This window comes from Panthera onca, chromosome A1 (genome assembly GCF_046562875.1).
Source record: "Panthera onca isolate mPanOnc1 chromosome A1, mPanOnc1 haplotype 2, whole genome shotgun sequence".
NCBI classification, from domain to species: domain Eukaryota; kingdom Metazoa; phylum Chordata; class Mammalia; order Carnivora; family Felidae; genus Panthera; species Panthera onca.
In genome coordinates this window covers 154838354-154858049 of record NC_138339.1, presented here as the reverse complement: position 1 = coordinate 154858049, position 19696 = coordinate 154838354, and positions in this window count along the sequence as shown.

The following is a 19696-nucleotide window of genomic DNA, read 5'->3' as shown; positions in this document are numbered from 1 at the left end:
TAAGGAAATCGAATGAGTAATCAAAAATCTGCCAAAAAAAAAGAGTCCAGGTCCAGATGACTTCCAGGGGAATTCTACCAAACATTTAAGGAAGCATTAACACCTATTCTCTTGTAGCTGTTCCAAAAAATAGAAATGGAAGGAAAACTTCCAAACTCTTTCTATGAAGCCAGCATGACCTTGATTCCAAAACCAGACAAAGACCCCACCAAAAATGAGAAGTATAGACCAATTTCCCTGATGAACATGGATGCAAAAATCCTCAGCAAGATATTAGCCAACCAGATCCAACAATACATTAAAAAATTATTCACCACGACCAAGTAGGATTTATACATGGGATGCAGGGCTGATTCAATATATGCAAAACAATTAACATGATTCATCACATCAATAAAACAAAGGAAAAGAACCATATGATCCTCTCAATAGATGCAGAGAAAGCATTTGACAAAAAACAGCATCCTTTCTTGATAAAAACCCTTAAGAAACTAGGGATAGAAGGAACATACCTCGAGATCCTAAAAGCCATATATGAACGACCCAATGCTAATATCATCCTCAATGGGGTAAAACTGAGAGCTTTCCCTGTAAGGTCAGGAACAAGACAGGGATGGCCACTCTTGCCACTGTTATTCAACATAGTATTTGAAGTCATAGCCTCTGCAATCAGACAACACAGTGAAATAAAAGCCATCCAAATCGGTCAGGGGGTGGTCAAACTTTCACTCTTCGCAGATGATATGATACTCTACGTGGAAAACACAAAATATTCCACCAAAAACCTGCTAGAACTAATTCATGAATTCAGCAAAGTTGCAGGGTGTAAAATCAATGCACAGAAATCGGTTGCATTTCTATACACCAACAATGAAGCTACAGAAAGGGAACGAAGGAATTGATCCCATTTACAGTTGCACAAAAAACTATAAAATACCTAGGAAGAAATCTAACCAAAGAGGGGAAAAATCTATACACTGAAAACTATAGAAAACTTATGAAATAAATTGAAGACATACACACAAAAAATGGAAAAAGTTTCCATGTTCCTGGATAGGAAGAACAAATGTTGTTAAAATGCCGATACTACCCAAAGCAATCTACATATTCAATGCAATCCCTTTCAAAATAACACCACCATTCTTCACAGAGCTAGAACAAATAATCCTAAAATTTGTATGGAACCAGAAAAGACCCTGAATAGCCAAAGCAATCTTGAAAAAGAAAACCAAAGCAAGACGCATCACAATCCCAGACTTCAAGGTATACTACAAAGCTGTAATCATAAAGACAGTATGGTACTGGCTCGAGAACAGACACTCAGATCAATGGAACAGAATAGAGAACCCAGAAATGAACCCACAAATGTATGGCCAACTAATCTTTGACAAAGCAGGAAAGAATATCCAATGGAATAAAGACAGCCTCTTCAGCAAGTGGTTCTTGGAAAACTGGACAGCAACATGTACAAGAATGAACCTGGACCACTTTCTTGCACCATACACAAAAATAAACTCAAAATGGATGAAAGACCTCAATGTAAGACAGGAAGCCATCAAAATCCTCGAGGAGAAAGCAGGTAAAAACCTCTTTGATCTTGGCCCAAGCAACTTCTTACTCAACACGTCTCTGGAAGCAAGGGAAACAAAAGCAACAATGAACTACTTGGACTTCATCAAAGTAAAAAGCTTCTGCCCAGCAAAGGAAATAATCAGCAAAACTAAAAGGCAACAGACAGAACGAGAGAAGATTTTTGCATATGAAAAATCAGATAAAGGGGTTGTATACAAAATTTATAAAGAAGTTATCAACCTCAACACCCTGAAAACAAATAAACCATTGAAGAAATGGGCAAAAGACATGAATAGACACTTCTCTAAAGAAGACATTCAGATGGCCAACCGACAAATGAAAAAATGGTCAACATCACTCATCATCAGGGAAATACAAATCAAAACCACAATGAGATACCACCTCACACCTGTCAGAATGGCTAACATTAACAACTCAGGCAACAACAGATGTTGGTGAGGATGTGGAGAAAAAGGATCCCTTTTGCACTGTTGGTGGGAATTCAAGCTGGTACAGCCACTCTGGAAAACAGTATGGAGGTTCCTCAAAAAACTAAAAATAGAACTACCCTAGGGCCCAACAATTGCACTACTAGGTATTTATCCACGGGATACAGGTGTGCTGTTTTGAAGGGACACATGCACCCCAATGTTCATAGCACTTTATCAACAATAGCTAAAGTATGGAAAGAGCCCAAATGTCCATTGATGGATGAATGGATAAAGAAGATGTGGTATATATATATATATATATATATATATATATATATACACATATACACACAATGGAGTATTACTAGGAAATAAAAATGAAATCTTGCCATTTGCAACTACGTGGATGGAACTGGAGGGTATTAGTCAGAGAAAGACAAATATCATATGACTTCACTCATATGAGGACCTTAAGAGACAAAACCGATGAACATAAGAGAAGGGAAACAAAAATAATATAAAAACAGGGAGGGCATAAAACATAAGAGACTCATAAATATGGAGAACAAACTGAGGGTTACTGGAGGGGTTGTGGGAAGGCGGATGGTCTAAATGGGTAAGGAACACTAAGGAATCTACTCCTGAAATCATTGTTGCACTATATGCTACCTAATTTGGATGTAAATTAAAACTAATACAATTTAAGAAACCTGAACAGGTAGATGCAAAATAATGAAAACGGAAAATTTTTCTTTGCCACTTATAGAAATATAAACTCCTAAGAGATTAAATATTAAGAGGAGTTACAATGGTGGAGTATTAGGGGAACCCTGGGCGTGTCTTCTCCCTCTCACACAGTACACAGATACATCAGTATCAAATCATTTTGTTTTATGTTTGGTTTTAAATTTTTCAATGTTTATTTACTTTTGAAAGAGAAAGAGAGACAGAGCATGGGTGGGGTACAGAAGAGAAAGGGAGACACAGAATCCGAAGCAGGCTCCAGGCTCTGAACTGGTAGCACAGAGCCCAAAATGGGGCTCAACCTAATGAACCCTAAGGTCATGACCTGAGATGAAGTTGGATGCTTAACCAACTGAGCCACCCAGTTGCCCCAAAATCAAATCATTTTGAATATTTAGGAAATATGTCTGATAATTAGAACAATCTTCATAATTTGAGGGAGAGAAGCAGCAGGTACACAGTATGAAGACATGAACTGACGGGGAGAAAAGCCTCAGTGCCACAGAGGTGAGGGAGCACTTTATGCAAAGTGGAGCAAGAGAGGGGGAGAAAGATAAGTGAATTTTCTTCACACAACCAAAGGGGAAAGCACTTCCCCAAACCATTGACTGGGGAATTGGGATGAACTATATCAAGTTTTTGCAAAAGGTAGAGCTCATATTTTAAGTCTTTGGAAGTCTGTGCCATTTTCCAGAGTCAATCTGGATGGGCTGTGATGCTTCTGGGGACTGGGTGGAGATCTGGTGTGGAAAAAATAGTGTGGGGATATGCTGGGTCACACTGGAAGAATATGTTCACCTTCCAGGAGTGCATTTGAAGGAGGGTATATTGCCTCTCCAAGAACAAAAGACTGGCTGGCACCTTAGAGTGATTGTTCAACATCAGGGACAGAGTCATATAAAGGGTGGATAACGTGGTCACAGCTTTTCCCTGTGCTTCACTATAAACTCCAGGCACATGCACAGGCATGCAGCTGCTTTTATGGGAGAGAAGGATGTCAGGTGCAGCACTGAGTGGCTCTCCTACAGAGGAGGGGAGCTGGTCTACACCTTGCCAAATCCTTTAAGATTTGGAGTTTTGAATACCATACATGCAGCAGAGATGAAACACAGGAGAGCTGTGATGCCAGGCAGGTCAAGGGCCCAGGCACAGATGGCTTGGGGGGAGGGATCTGTTGGAAGCCTGGGTCACAGGAGAGATTATTTGCATTTTTTTTTCAGGCTCCCTGAACAGTGGTGGGTGTGATATCTCTTACCTGGGACAAGAGAGGAGGGTGATGCCATCTTATCTACCCAACCTCCATATATCAGCAAGGTGGTACTTCAGAGAGCAACAGAGCTCTCCCTAGTGGAGGCTGGGCTGCTTACATCAATCCCCCCTCCACCACCACCACTCCCTGCGGGACATATTTACCAGGGCTCCCCCAGAGCACCAACACAGAAGCTCCATGCATGCACCAAGTATACTGATCACACATTGCTCCAAAGCATCTGCTCCAATTCTGGTGGAAATGGTAACAAGCTTTCTTTTCTTTTCTTTTCTTTTCTTTTCTTTTCTTTTCTTTTCTTTTCTTCTTTCCTTTCCTTTCCTTTTCTTTCCTTTCCTTTTCTTTTTTCTTTTCTTTTCCTTGCCTTTTTCCTTTGCATTTTCCTTTCCTTTTTATTCCCTTTCTTTTTCACTTTCCCTTTCTTTTTTCCCTTTCTTTTCTCCTTTTTTTTCTTCTTTATTTTCCTTTATGCACTTATTAATTTAATATTTAGGAATCAGAATTATAATACTTTGTTCATTTTTTGTTTATTTGTTTCCATTTCTCATTTTTTGAATCAAGCTGCTTCTTCTTTTTTTGTCTTTCAGTGAAGCTTATAGCTTTTGTTTTGTTTTGTGTATTTTTTTGGGGCGGTTTCTTTTATTCAATTTACTTCTCTCTCTCTTTTTTGGATCAGGATTTTTTTAAATGTGACTTATTTTAACAAAAAGTCAAAGCACACCTACTTAAAGTTCCAAATACTGCCCACTGCAAGCAAGGAAGAACTCTGCAAGGAATGACCAATGAGAAAGAGCAGCCAAATTGCAACAGGAGAGTACACACAGCATATGCCAGAAACACATCCTGAAGCACCAGGCCCTAAATAGAGTATGAACCCTTCTTAATATAGCATTACCCTCAGTAGCAGGAATCATAACATGTTTTCATAACATGCAAAAGACAGAAACATAGACAAAAAGACATGATGGAAGAGTTCTCCATCAAAGAAAGATCAAGAAGATGCCACAGCTAGGGGATTGCCCAAAACAGATTCAATACATAAATGTGAAATATAAAATTACAAATCTCCTAAAAAAATAAAGGACAGGAAGTAACTTCCTGGACACTGACATCAACAGCATATTTATAAGTACCTCTCGTGAGGCAATGAAAAAAAATGAACTATTGTGACTATATAAAAAATAAAAAATATTTTGCACAACTACAAAAATGACAACAACAGCAGCAACAAAAAAGCAATTTAACAAGAAGACAACTTCATGAATGGGAGAAGCTATTTTCAAAAGATATTTCCATAAAGGTATTAATATTCAAAATACATAAAGAACTGACACAACTTAATAGCACACACACACACACACACACACACACACACACTGATTAAAAAATGGGCAGAGGACCTGAGTAGACATTTCTCCAAAAAAATATGCACAACCAACAGGCAAATGAAAAGATGCTCAACAGGATTAATAACGCAAGAAATTAAAATTAAAATTAGTTTGGGACACCACCTCATGCCTGTTCTAAAATAAAGAAGACAAGAAGTAAGAAATGTGGGCAAGGATGTGGAAAAAAGGTAAATTATTATACACTGTTGGTGGCAATGTAAATGGATTCCACCACTGTAGAAAACAGTATGGAGGTCCCTCAGAAAGTTAATAAATGAAATACAAAATGACCCTGTTACTCTACTATGAGTATTTACACAAAGAAAATGAAAACCTAATTCAAATATATATGTGCATACTTTACTGTTATTGAAGAATGATTTACATAGGCAAAATATGAAAGAAATCCAAGTGCCCATCCAAATATGAATGAACAAAGATGTAGTATATATGTACAGTGGAATATTAGTGAGTCATAAAATTAATGAGATCCTGACATTTGCAAAACCATGGATGGACCTTCAGGGTAATTATGTGAATACATCAGAGAAAGACAAATACCGTATTAGTTCACTATATCAAGTTTAACACAAAGAAAAAAACAAACAAAAAATTAAACCAAATAGTCTTATAAATACACAGAACAAACTGGTGGCTGTCACATAGGTGGAAGTGGTGGGATGGGTGAATGAGACAAAAGGGATTAAGAGATACAAACTTCAAATTATAATACAAATGTCACAGAGGTTAAAAAAAAATACAGCATAGGGAATATAATTAACAATGCTATAAGAAAACTTTATGGTGATAGATGGTGACTACATTTACATTAGTGAGCACTGAACAATGAATAGAATTGTTAAATCAATATGTTGTCAACTTGAAATTGATATAATATTGTATGTCAATTATACTTCAGTAATATAATAAAATTTACATGTAACAATCCCTCATAAGTAAGACAGAAGATTTTTTATTAGAAACTTTAAGGAAAGAGGAGAATGAAATGATAAATGGAAAATACTAGAAAAAACAAACGACACTACCAAACAAGAATAGTATTACCAGAATAATTTTCCATCAAACATAGGATAAAATTGTCATTTAAAGAAGGAGATATAATAATTGTTTTCATTAAACAAAATCTGATTCAATTTATCACTACTAGACCTTGTTTGAAGATGCAATAAAAGCAGTTTTAACTGAAATAACTGGACAGGAAAACAACAAAATATCTTATTAAAGTACAAATGTCACTGGTTACAGTAAATATATAGATAAACAGAATGTTGGAATAGTGTGATGGTGGTGGGTAAATGAATTATAACACTAGTACAGAAGAACATGTGCAAATGTATCAGTAATAGTAATAATATACACTCTTTAATATATACAGAACATAAATAAATTCTGGTATCAAAACTTAATAATGTAAAGCAATAGTTGTGCATAGAATTTTAAATATTTATGTTAACATGTTAGCAGATTAAAGAGACATTTATATCTATAATAGCTTTATATCAAGTCTCAATAAAAGTATAGTAGATACACAAAAGTTAAATAGAAAAGAATCAAATTGTATCAGCAAAAGATGATCAAACCAGTAGGAAAGACAGGATGAAAAAATATGGGAATAAGAGAACTACATACTATAAAAAAAATTATTTACAAAATGGAAATAATAAGTTCTTGCATAAGGATAGCCTCCTGTCCAGGTGACTCCTTGGTCTAGTACAGAGGTGGGTTGGAGCAATCATGGTTCTGGGGGATTTGTCTACTACTGAGCTGGATCAGACAGCTCATGGCCTGTGGGCTGTGTTCCAAGGAATCCTACTGTGTGCAGTGTTGTGATGAGTACTTCTTCCAGTACAGTCAAAAAATTTCCTCTCTGCCAGGTGTCTGTGGAAATTGTCCACATAGTGTACATCTGGGTCAGCTTGATGTTCAGGACATTCATTTGCCCTCCTGAGCTGGGTTGGAGGACTCCAGGGTATCAGGGTGTGGAGGGATCCCTCAGGTCATGGTCTTGGGTTCCTGTGTTGAGCCTGGTTATAACCACAGAGTTTTGGGAGGGGCTTTCTCCAGATGACTGAGAATCCACTGTACTCTGATTCCCTATACCCCACTCCCACCTCCTAATGGAAAAAACATACCTGAGTGGTCTGCCCAGCCTCACAGTGGGAAGCAAGTCCAGAAGTCACTGGGTGCGGGTACATGGACTCTCAGGACCACAGAGGGGCAGAGAGGTAGGCCCAAGCAGAAATCTGGAGTGTAGAGTGTCAGCCAGAGGCCCCAGGGCAAGAGTAGTGGGCAGCAGGTTTGTCATTAGCAGGGTAAAGGAACAGGGCAGAGAACAGGAGGAAAAGCAGGAGGAGCTGTGGCTGAAGTGCTATTTCTCTCCTCAGTGCCACCTGGTCCTTGATTGGCTTTTATAAGAGCCCTGGTCATCACAGTGCCTCCTTGTGATGTAACCACCATGCCCAGAAAATCACCAGGGCTCTCTCAGGTTGGCCTTGTTCAGGTGGCCAATCATGAGGCAGCTCAGCTGGACAAACACCAATGGCTTTCTCATTGGCCCTCCTGACATCATCACCTGGAAACCATGTTTTAAATGAACGTTAACTTTCCTTCATTATGAAATAATAATATTTGGGATGTATTTATTTCAGTCATGGTGAGGCTGAAAGAGTAAACCAATACAAAGCCAAATGTGTCACTCAGAGTCACTATAACACACCAATATCAATCAATACATGTGTCATGAGACCCCATGAAAATTCACATCAGTATAAAATCTGACAACATAGCTCTAGAGCAAATGCTAATCTCAACTCATCCATCAGAGCTTAAAAATAAGTCTAGAAAATGGTAAATATTATGTGTTGTACATCTTACCACAATAAAAATATTAAACCTAGAGAAGATAAAGCTGAATCAGAAGTTATTAACTAATTGCCAAAATGTCATTGAACACTCATAAGAAGGGGATAACAAAATCCAGATGTTCAACATGTTCACAGTCTCATGTCCAGCATCCAATAAAAAATTAGTCAATATCCAAAGAAGCAGGATCCAAAGTTCCAAATTACAGGTGACAATGTGAAAAGAGACATTATAAATATGATCAGGAATTAAAGGAAAACTTATGTGATGGGAGGAGAAAAGGAAATCATAAAGAAGAATCAAATCAAATTTGTAGACTGAAACTAGGATATGTGAAATGAAAAACTATACCAAATGTTCTTTAAGAACAATGGATGAGGGGCACCAGGGTGGCTCAGAAGGTTAAGCGTCTGACTTTTGCTCAGGTCATGATCTCATGGTTTGTGGGTTTGAACCCAAGGTCATGCTCTGTAATGACAGCTCAGAGCATGGAGCATGTTTCAGATTCTGTATTACCCTCTCTCTATGACCCTCCCCTACTTGTGCTCTGTCTCTTTCTCAAAAATAAATAAACATTAAAAATCTATGATGGTATAATGCAGACAAAAACAATTTGAACTATTTGCAATAGGAACTATGCAAACCAAAGCCTAGAGAGAAAAGGAGATGGGCGATAAATGTAAAGGGCATCAGTGACTCATGGGACAACACCTGAAATGGTGGGACACAACAATAATTGTCTTAAATTTCCAAACAGGATAAAAACCATAAACCCACCCATGCAAGAAGTTCTGTGAGCCCCAAGCAGAAAAACACAAACACCAAATCAGACAGTGGTCTATAACAATGAAATTGTGGAAATGAATGAGAAAGGGAAAATCTGAAAACTGTCAGAAAACACACATGGTACACATGGGGAAAAAAGGTAAATTGGCTGCCAACACTTTATTAGAAGAAAATGCAAACCAATAATATTGAATGGCATCTTTAAATTCTGAAAGAAGAAAAATGACAATGCCAACCTCATATTCTACGTCTAGCAAAATATGCTTAAATAAATGAAGAAAAATAAATCCATTTGAGGCATATCAACACTGAGACTGCCTGTGAAAAAAACTCACACTACAAGAAATACAAATCAGAGTTCTTCAGGGAAATAGACAATGGTACCATAGAGACACTGGTATCAAGGAAAGAATGAAGAAGGTAAAAATAGTAACTGGAGGGGCGCCTGAGTGGCTCAGTCGGTTAAGCAACTGACTTCGGCTCAGGTCATGATCTCACAGTTCATGGGTTTGAGTCCCGCATCAGGCTCTGTGCTGACAGCTCGGAGCCTGGAGCCTGTTTCGGATTCTGTGTCTCCCTCTCTCAGCCCCTCCCGCACTTCTGCTCTGTTTCTCTCTCTCTCTCAAAAATAAGTAAAATGTAAAAAAAAATTAAATAAAAAAAGTAAGTGGAAATATATCAGACTTTGATGATCTCATTTAAAATTTTCTTCTACAAGATACTGAACGTTTAAGAAAATATAAAAGCAATATACTGTTGTGGTTATAGCAAATGTCAAGTAAAACAGGATAATAATGGCACAATGCTCAAAAAGGGGGAATGGAAGTTTATTATTGTGTTGTGTTGTGTGTTGTACATATAGTGAAAAACACATATATGTGAAGAAATATTATTTGATGGCAGATGGTGACAGATTAGAGACTCAAGTTTTAATACTCAACCACATACAACCCAATGTTTATAGCTGCACTATCAATAATAGAAAAACTATGGAAAGAGTCCAAATGGCCATAAAATGATGAGTGGATAAAAAAAGATATATATATATATATATATATATATATATATATATATATACACACACATATATACACACAATGGACTATTACTCATCCATAAAAAGGAATTAAATCTTTCTATTTGCAACAACATGGATGGGAGTAGAGTGTATTATGCTAGGTGAAATAAGTCAGTCAGAGAAAAACAGATATCATATGCTATCCATATGTAGGATTTAAGAAACACAACAGGAGGAGGGGAGGGAAGATGGCGGCGTAGGAGGAGGCTGGGCTCACCGCGCATCCTGCTGATCACTTAGATTCCACCTACACCTGCCTAAATAACACAGAAAACCGCCAGAGGATTAGCAGAACGGAGTCTCCGGAGCCAAGCGCAGACGAGAGGCCCATGGAAGAGGGTAGGAAGGGCGGCTAGGCGGTGCGCGCTATACGGACTGGCGGGAGGGAGCCAGGGCGGAGGGGCGGCTCGCCGGCCAAGCAGAACCCGAGTCTGGCTGGCAAAAGTGGAGGGGCCTGACGGACTGTGTTCCGACATCAAGCGCAACTTAGCGTCTGGGAGGTCATAAGTTAACAGCTCTGCTCAGAAAGCGGGAAGGCTGGAGGACAAAGGGAGGGAGAGCTGCGGAGCCCCCGGACGACAGAGCTCAGCTTGGTGGGGAACAAAGGCGCTCGCCAGCGCCATCTCCTCCGCCCATCCCACAGCCAAAATCCCAAAGAGAACCAGTTCCTGCCAGGGAACTTGCTCGCTCCGCTCAAACACCCAACTCTGCTTCTGAGAAGCCAAACCTCTGGCAGCGGATATGACTCCCTCCCGCTGCCACAGGGCCCCTCCTGAAGTGGATCATCTAAGGAGAAGCGAGCTAAGCCTGCCCCTCCTGCCCCCATGCACCTTGCCTACCCACCCCAGCTAATACGCCAGATCCCCAGCACCACAAGCCTGGCAGTGTGCAAGTAGCCCAGATGGGCCACGCCACCCCACAGTGAATCCCGCCTCTAGGAGAGGGGAAGAGAAGGCACACACCAGTCTGACTGTGGCCCCAGCGGTGGGCTGGGGTCAGACATCAGGTTGGACTGCGGCCCCGCCCACCAACTCCAGTTATACACCACAGCACAGGGGAAGTGCCCTGCAGGTCCTCACTACTCCAGGGACTATCCAAAATGACCAAATGGAAGAATTCCCCTCAGAAGAATCTCCAGGAAAAAACAACAGCTAATGAACTGATCAAAAAGGATTTAAATAATATAACAGAAAGTGAATTTAGAATAATAGTCATAAAATTAATTGCTGGGCTTGAAAACAGTATAGAGGACAGCAGAGAATCTTTTGCCACAGAGATCAAGGGACTAAGGAACAGTCACGAGGAACTGAAAAGTGCTTTAAACGAATTGCAAAACAAAATGGAAATGACGACAGCTCGGATTGAAGAGGCAGAGGAGAGAATAGGTGAACTAGAAGATAAAGTTATGGAAAAAGAGGAAGCTGAGAGAAAGAGAGATAAAAAAATCCAGGAGTAAGAGGGGAAAATTAGAGAACTAAGTGATACACTAAAAAGAAATAATATACGCATAATTGGTATCCCAGAGGAGAAAGAGAGAGGGAAAGGTGCTGAAGGGGTACTTGAAGAAATTATAGCTGAGAACTTCCCTGAACTGGGGAAGGAAAAAGGCATTGAAATCCAAGAGGCACAGAGAACTCCCTTCAGACGTAACTTGAATCGATCTTCTGCACGACATATCATAGTGAAACTGGCAAAATACAAGGATAAAGAGAAAATTCTGAAAGCAGCAAGGGATAAACGTGCCCTCACATATAAAGGGAGACCTATAAGACTCGTGACTGATCTCTCCTTTGAAACTTGGCAGGCCAGAAAGGCTTGGCACGATATCTTCAGTGTGTGTGCTAAACAGAAAAAATATGCAGCCGAGAATCCTTTATCCAGCAAGTCTGTCATTTAGAATAGAAGGAGAGATAAAGGTCTTCCCAAACAAACAAAAACTGAAGGAATTCATCACCACTAAACCAGCCCTACAAGACGCTCTGGAAAGCAGTGTGGAGGTTCCTCAGAAAATTAAAAATAGACCTACCCTATGACCCAGCAATAGCACTGCTAGGAATTTATCCAAGGGATACAGGAGTACTGATGCATAGGGGCACCTGTACCCCAATGTTTATAGCGGCACTCTCAACAATAGCCAAATTATGGAAAGAGCCTAAATGTCCATCAACTGATGAATGGATAAAGAAATTGTGGTTTATATACACAATGGAATACTACGTGGCAATGAGAAAAAATGAAATATGGCCTTTTGTAGCAACATGGATGGAACTGGAGAGTGTGATGCTAAGTGAAATAAGCCATACAGAGAAAGACAGATACCATATGGTTTCACTCTTATGTGGATCCTGAGAAACATAACAGAAACCCATGGGGGAGGGGAAGGAAAAAAAAAAAAAAAGAGGTTAGAGTGGGAGAGAGCCAAAGCATAAGAGACTGTTAAAAACTGAGAACAAACTGAGGGTTGATGGGGGGTGGGAGGGAGGGCAGGGTGGGTGATGGGTATTGAGGAGGGCACCTTTTGGGATGAGCACTGGGTGTTGTATGGAAACCAATTTGACAGTAAATTTCATATATTAAAAAATAAAAAAAAAATAAATAAATAAACCAGCCCTACAAGTGATCCTAAGGGGGATCCTGTGAGACAAAGTACCAGAGACATCACTACAAGCATGAAACCTACAGACATCACAAATACACTAAACGCATATCTTTCTATAATAACACTGAATGTAAATGGACTAAATGCGCCAACCAAAAGACATAGGGTATCAGAATGGATGAAAAAAAAAGACCCATCTATTTGCTGTCTACAAGAGACTCATTTTACACCTGAGGACACAGTTAGATTGAGAGTGAGGGGATGGAGAACTATTTATCATGCTCCTGGAAGCCAAAAGAAAGCTGGAGTAGCCCTACTTATATCAGACAAACTAGACTTTAAATTAAAGGCTGTAACAAGAGATGAAGAAGGGCATTATATAATAATTACAGGGTCTATCCATCAGGAAGAGCTAACAATTATAAATGTCTATGCGCCGAATACCGGAGCACCCAAATATATAAAACAATTACTCATAAACATAAGCAACCTTATTGATAAGAATGTGGTAATTGCAGGGGACTTTAACACTCCACTTACAGAAATGGATAGATCATCTAGACACACAGTCAATAAAGAAACAAGGGCCCTGAATGATACATTGGATCAGATGGACTTGACAGATATATTTAGAACTCTGCATCCCAAAGCAACAGAATATACTTTCCTCTCAACTGCACATGGAACATTCTCCAAGATAGATCATATACTGGGTCACAAAACAGCCCTTCATAAGTTTACAAGAATTGAAATTATACCATGCATACTTTCAGACCACAATGCTATGAAGCTTGAAATCAACCACAGGAAAAAGTCTGGAAAACCTCCAAAAGCATGGAGGTTAAAGAACACCCTACTAAAGAATGAGTGGGTCAACCAGGCAATTAGAGAAGAAATTAAAAAATATATGGAAACAAACGAAAATGAAAATACAACAATCCAAACGCTTTGGGATGCAGCGAAGGCAGTCCTGAGAGGAAAATACATTGCAATCCAGGCCTATCTCAAGAAACAAGAAAAATCCCAAATGTAAAATCTAACAGTACACCTAAAGGAAATAGAAGCAGAACAGCAAAGGCAGCCTAAACCCAGCAGAAGAAGAGAAATCATAAAGATAAGAGCAGAAATAAACAATATACAATCTAAAAAAACTGTAGAGCAGATCAACAAAACCAAGAGTTGGTTTCTTGAAAAAAGAAACAAAATTGACAAACCTCTAGCCAGGCTTCTCAAAAAGAAAAGGGAGAGGACCCAAATAGATAAAATCATGAATGAAAATGGAATGATTACAACCAATCCCTCAGAAATACAAACAATTATCAGGGAATACTATGAAAAATTATATGCCAACAAATTGGACAACCTGGAAGAAATGGACAAATTCCTAAACACCCACACACTTCCAAACCTCAAACAGGAGGAAATAGAAAGCTTGAACAGACCCATAACCAGCGAAGAAATTGAATCGGTTACCAAAAATCTCCCAACAAATAAGAGTCCAGGACCAGATGGCTTCCCAGGGGAGTTCTACCAGACGTTTAAAGCAGAGATAATACCTATCCTTCTCAAGCTATTCCAAGAAATAGAAAGGAAAGGAAAACTTCCAGACTCATTCTATGAAGCCAGTATTACTTGGATTCCTAAACCAGACAGAGACCCAGTAAAAAAAGAGAACTACAGGCCAATATCCCTGATGAATATGGATGCAAAAATTCTCAATAAGATACTAGCAAATTGAATTCAACAGCATATAAAAAGAATTATTCACCATGATCAAGTGGGATTCATTCCTGGGATGCAGGCTGGTTCAACATTCGCAAATCAATCAACGTGATACATCACATTAACAAAAAAAAAAAAAAAAAAAGAGAAGAACCATATGATCCTGTCAATCGATGCAGAAAAGGCCTTTGACAAAATCCAGCACCCTTTCTTAATAAAAATCCTTGAGAAAGTCGGGATAGAAGGAACATACTTAAAGATCATAAAAGCCATTTATGAAAAGCCCACAGCTAACATCATCCTCAATGGGGAAAAACTGAGAGTTTTTTCCCTGAGATCAGGAACACGACAGGGATGCCCACTCTAAGAAACACAAGAGATGAACAAAGGGAAAGGAAGGAAAAGTAAGATAAAAACAGTGATGGAGCAAACCATAAGAGATCTTAAATACAAAGAACAAACTGACGGTTGATAAAAGGGGAGGGGAACGCGGGTAAGGGTTCAATGGGTGATGGGCATTAAGGAGGGCAATTTATGGGATGAGCATTGAGTGTTATATATAAGAGATGAATCACTAGGTTCTACTCCTGAAAACCAAGAAAACACTGTATTTTTTTTAATATATGAAATTTATTGTCAAATTGATTTCCATACAACACCCAGTGCTCATCCCAAAAGATGCCCTCTTCAATACCAATCACCCACCCTCCCCTCCTTCCCATCCTCCTATCAACCCACAGTTTGTCCTCAGTTTTTAAGAGTCTATTATGGTTTGGCTCTCTCCCACTCTCTTTTTTTTCCTTCCCTTCCCCCATGGGTTTTTGTTAAGTTTCTCAGGATCCACATAAAAGTGAAAACATACGGTATCTGTCTTTTTCTGTATGGTTTATTTCACTTAGCATAACAGTCTCCAGTTCCATCCACGTTGCTACAAAGGGCCATATTTCATTCTTTCTCATTGCCACATAGTACTCCATTGTGTATATAAACCACAATTTCTTCATCCATTCATCAGTTGATGGACATTTAGGCTCTTTCCATAATTTGGCTATTGTTGAGAATGCTGCTATAAACATTGGGGTACAAGTGCCCCTATGCATCAGTACTCCTGTATCCCTTGGGTAAATTCCTAGCAGTGCTACTGCTGGGTCATAGGGTAGGTCTATTTTTAATTTTTTGAGGAACCTCCACACTGTTTTCCAGAGTGGCTGCACCAGTTTGCATTCGCACCAACAGTGCAGGAAGGTTCCCGTTTGTCCACATCCTCTCCAGCATCTATCGTTTCCTGATTTGTTCATTTTGGCCACTCTGACTGGCGTGAGGTGATATCTGAGTGTGGTTTTGATTTGTATTTCCCTGATGAGGAGCGATGTTGAGCATCTTTTCATGTGCCTGTTAGCCATCTGTATGTCTTCTTTAGAGAAGTGTCTATTCATGTTTTCTGCCCATTTCTTCACTGGATTATTTGGTTTTCACGTGTGGAGTTTGGTGAGTTCTTTATACATTTTGGATACTAGCCCTTTGTCTGATATGTCATTTGCAAATATCTTTTCCCATTCCGTTGGTTGACTTTTAGTTTTGTTGATTGTTTCCTTTGCTGTGCAGAAGCGTTTTATCTTCATGAGGTCCCAGTAGTTCATTTTTGCTTTTAATTCCCTTGCCTTTAGGGATGTGTCAAGTAAGAAATTGCTACGGCTGAGGTCAGAGAGGTCTTTTCCTGATTTCTCCTCTAGGGTTTTGATGGTTTCCTGTCTCACATTCAGGTCCTTTATCCATTTTGAATTTATTTTTGTGAATGGTGTAAGAAAGTGGTCTAGTTTCAATCTTCTGCATGTTGCTGTCCAGTTCTCCCAGCACCAATTGTTAAAGAGACTGTCTTTTTCCCATTGGATGTTCTTTCCTGCTTTGTCAAAGATTAGTTGGCCATACTTTTGTGGTCTAGTTCTGGGGTTTCTATTCTATTCCATTGGTCTATGTGTCGTTTTTGTGCCAATACCATGCTGTCTTGATGCTTACAGCTTTGTAGTAGAGGCTAAAGTCTGGGATTGTGATGCCTCCTGCTTTGGTCTTCTTCAAAAATACTTTAGCTATTCGGGGCCTTTTGTGGTTCCATATGAATTTTAGGATTGCTTGTTCTAGCTTCGAGAAGAATGCTGGTGCAATTTTGATGGGATTGCATTGAATGTGTAGATAGCTTTGGGTAGTATTGACATTTTAACAATATTTATTCCTCCAACCCATGAGCACGGAATGTTTTTCCATTTCTTTATATCTTCTTCAATTACCTTCATAAGCTTTCTATAGTTTTCAGCATACAGATCTTGTACATCTTTGGTTAGATTTATTCCTAGGTATTTTATGCTTCTTGGTGCAATTGTGAATGGGATCAGTTTCTTTATTTGTCTTTCTGTTGCTTCATTATTAGTGTATAAGAATGCAACTGATTTCTGTGCATTGATTTTGTATCCTGCAACCTTGCTAAATTCATGTATCAGTTCTAGCAGACTTTTGGTGGAGTCTATCGGATTTTCCATGTATAATATCATGTCATCTGCAAAAAGTGAAAGCTTGACTTCATCTTTGCCAATTTTGATGCCTTTGATTTTCTTTTGTTGTCTGATTGCTGATGCTAGGACTTCCAACACTATGTTAAACAACAGCGGTGAGAGTGGACATCCCTATCATGCTCCTGATCTCAGGGGGAAACTCAGTTTTTCCCCATTGAGGATGATGCTAGCTGTGGGCTTTACATAAATGGCTTTTATGATGTTTAAGTATGTTCCTTCTATCCTGAGTTTCTCGAGGGTTTTTATTAAGAAAGGTTGCTGAATTTTGTCAAAGGCCTTTTCTGCATCGATTGACAGGGTCATATGGTTCTTACCTTTTCTTGTATTAATGTGATGTATCACATTGATTGATTTGTGAATGTTGAACCAGCCCTGCATCCCAGGAATGAATCCCACTTGATCATGGTGAATAATTCTTTTTATATGCTGTTGAATTCGATTTGCTAGTATCTTGAGGATTTTTGCATCCATATTCATCAGGGATATTGGCCTTTAGTTCTCTTTTATTACTGGTTTAGGAATCCAAGTAATACTGGCTTCATAGAATGAGTCTGGAAGCTTTTCTTCCCTTTCTATTTTTTGGAATAGCTTGAGAAGAATAGGTGTTATCTCTGCTTTAAATGTCTGGTAGAACTCCCCTGGGAAGCCATCTGGTCCTGGACTCTGATTTGTTGGGAGATTTTTGATAACTGATTCAATTTCTTCGCTGGTAATGGGTCTGTTCAAGCTTTCTATTTCTTCCTGTTTGAGTTTTGGAAGTGTGTGGGTGTTTAGGAATTTGTCCATTTCTTCCAGGTTGTCCAGTTTGTTGGCATATAATTTTTCATAGTATTCCCTAATTGCTTGTATCTCTGAGGGATTGGTTGTAATAATTCCATTTTCACTCATGTATTTATCTATTTGTGTCATCTCACTTTCCTTTTTGAGAAGCCTGGCTAGAAGTTTATCAATTTTGTTTATTTTTTTTTAAAAAACCAACTCTTGGTTTCATTGATCTGCTCTACAGTTTTTTAGATTCTATATTGTTCATTTCTGCTCTGATATTTATGATTTCTCTTCTTCTGCTGGGTTTAGGGTGTCTTTGCTGTTCTACTTCTATTTCCTTTAGGTGTGCTGTTAGATTTTACATTTGGGATTTTTCTTGTTTCTTGAGATAGGCCTGGATTGCAATGTATTTTCCTCTCAGGACTGCCTTCGCTGCATCCCAAAGCGTTTGGATTGTTGTATTTTCATTTTCGTTTGTTTCCATATATTTTTTAATTTCTTCTCTAATTGCCTGGTTGACCCACTCATTCTTTAGTAGGGTGTTCTTTAACCTCCATGCTTTTGGAGGTTTTCCAGACTTTTTCCTGTGGTTGATTTCAAGCTTCATAGCATTGTGGTCTGAAAGTATGCATGGTATGATTTCAATTCTTTTATACTTATGAAGGGCTGTTTTGTGACCCAGAATGTGATCTGTCTTGGAGAATGTTCCATGTGCAGTTGAGAGGAAAGTATATTCTGTTGCTTTGTGATGCAGAGTTCTAAATATATCTGTCAAGTCCATCTGATCCAATGTATCATTCAGGGCCCTTGTTTCTTTATTGACCGTGTGTCTAGATGATCTATCCATTGTTGTAAGTGGAGTATTAAAGTCCCCTGCAATTACCACATTCTAATCAATAAGGTTGCTTATGTTTGTGAGTAATTGTTTTATATATTTGGGGGCTCCCATATTCGGCGCATAGACATTTATAATTGTTAGCTCTTCCTGATGGATAGACCCTGTAATTATTATATAATGTCCTTCTTCATCTCTTGTTACAGCCTTTAATTTAAAGTCTAGTTTGTCTGATATAAGTAGGGCTACTCCAGCTTTCTTTTGACTTCCAGTGGCATGATGAATAGTTCTCCATCCCCTCACTCTCAATCTAACTGTGTCCTCAGGTGTAAAATGAGTCTCTTGTAGACAGCAAATAGATGGGTCTTTTTTTTTCATCCATTCTGATACCCTATGTCTTTTGGTTGGCGCATTTAGTCCATTTACATTCAGTGTTATTATAGAAAGATATGCGTTTAGTGTATTTGTGATGTCTGTAGGTTTCATGCTTGTAGTGATGTCTCTGGTACTTTGTCTCACAGGATCCCCCTTAGGATCTCTTGTAGGGCTGGTTTAGCGGTGACGAATTCCTTCAGTTTTTGTTTGTTTGGGAAGACCTTTATCTCTCCTTCTATTCTAAATGACAGACTTGCTGGATAAAGGATTCTCAGCTGCATATTTTTTTGTGTTCATCACATTGAAGATTTCCTGCCATTCCTTTCTGGCCTGCCAAGTTTCAGCAGAGAGATCAGTCACGAATCTTATAGGTCTCTCTTTATATTTTAGAGTACGTTTACCCCTAGCTGCTCTCAGAATTTTCTCTTTATCCTTGTATTTTGCCAGTTTCACTATGATTTGTCTTGCAGAAGATCCATTGAAGCTCTGTGCCTCTTGGATTTCAATGCCTTTTTCCTTCCCCAGATCAGGGAAGTTCACCGCTATTATTTCTTCAAGTATACCTTCAGCACCTTTCCCTCTCTCTTCCTCCTCTGGAATACCAATTATGCATAGATCATTTCTCTTTAGTGCATCACTTAGTTCTTTAATTTTCCCCTTATACTCCTGGATTTTTTTATCTCT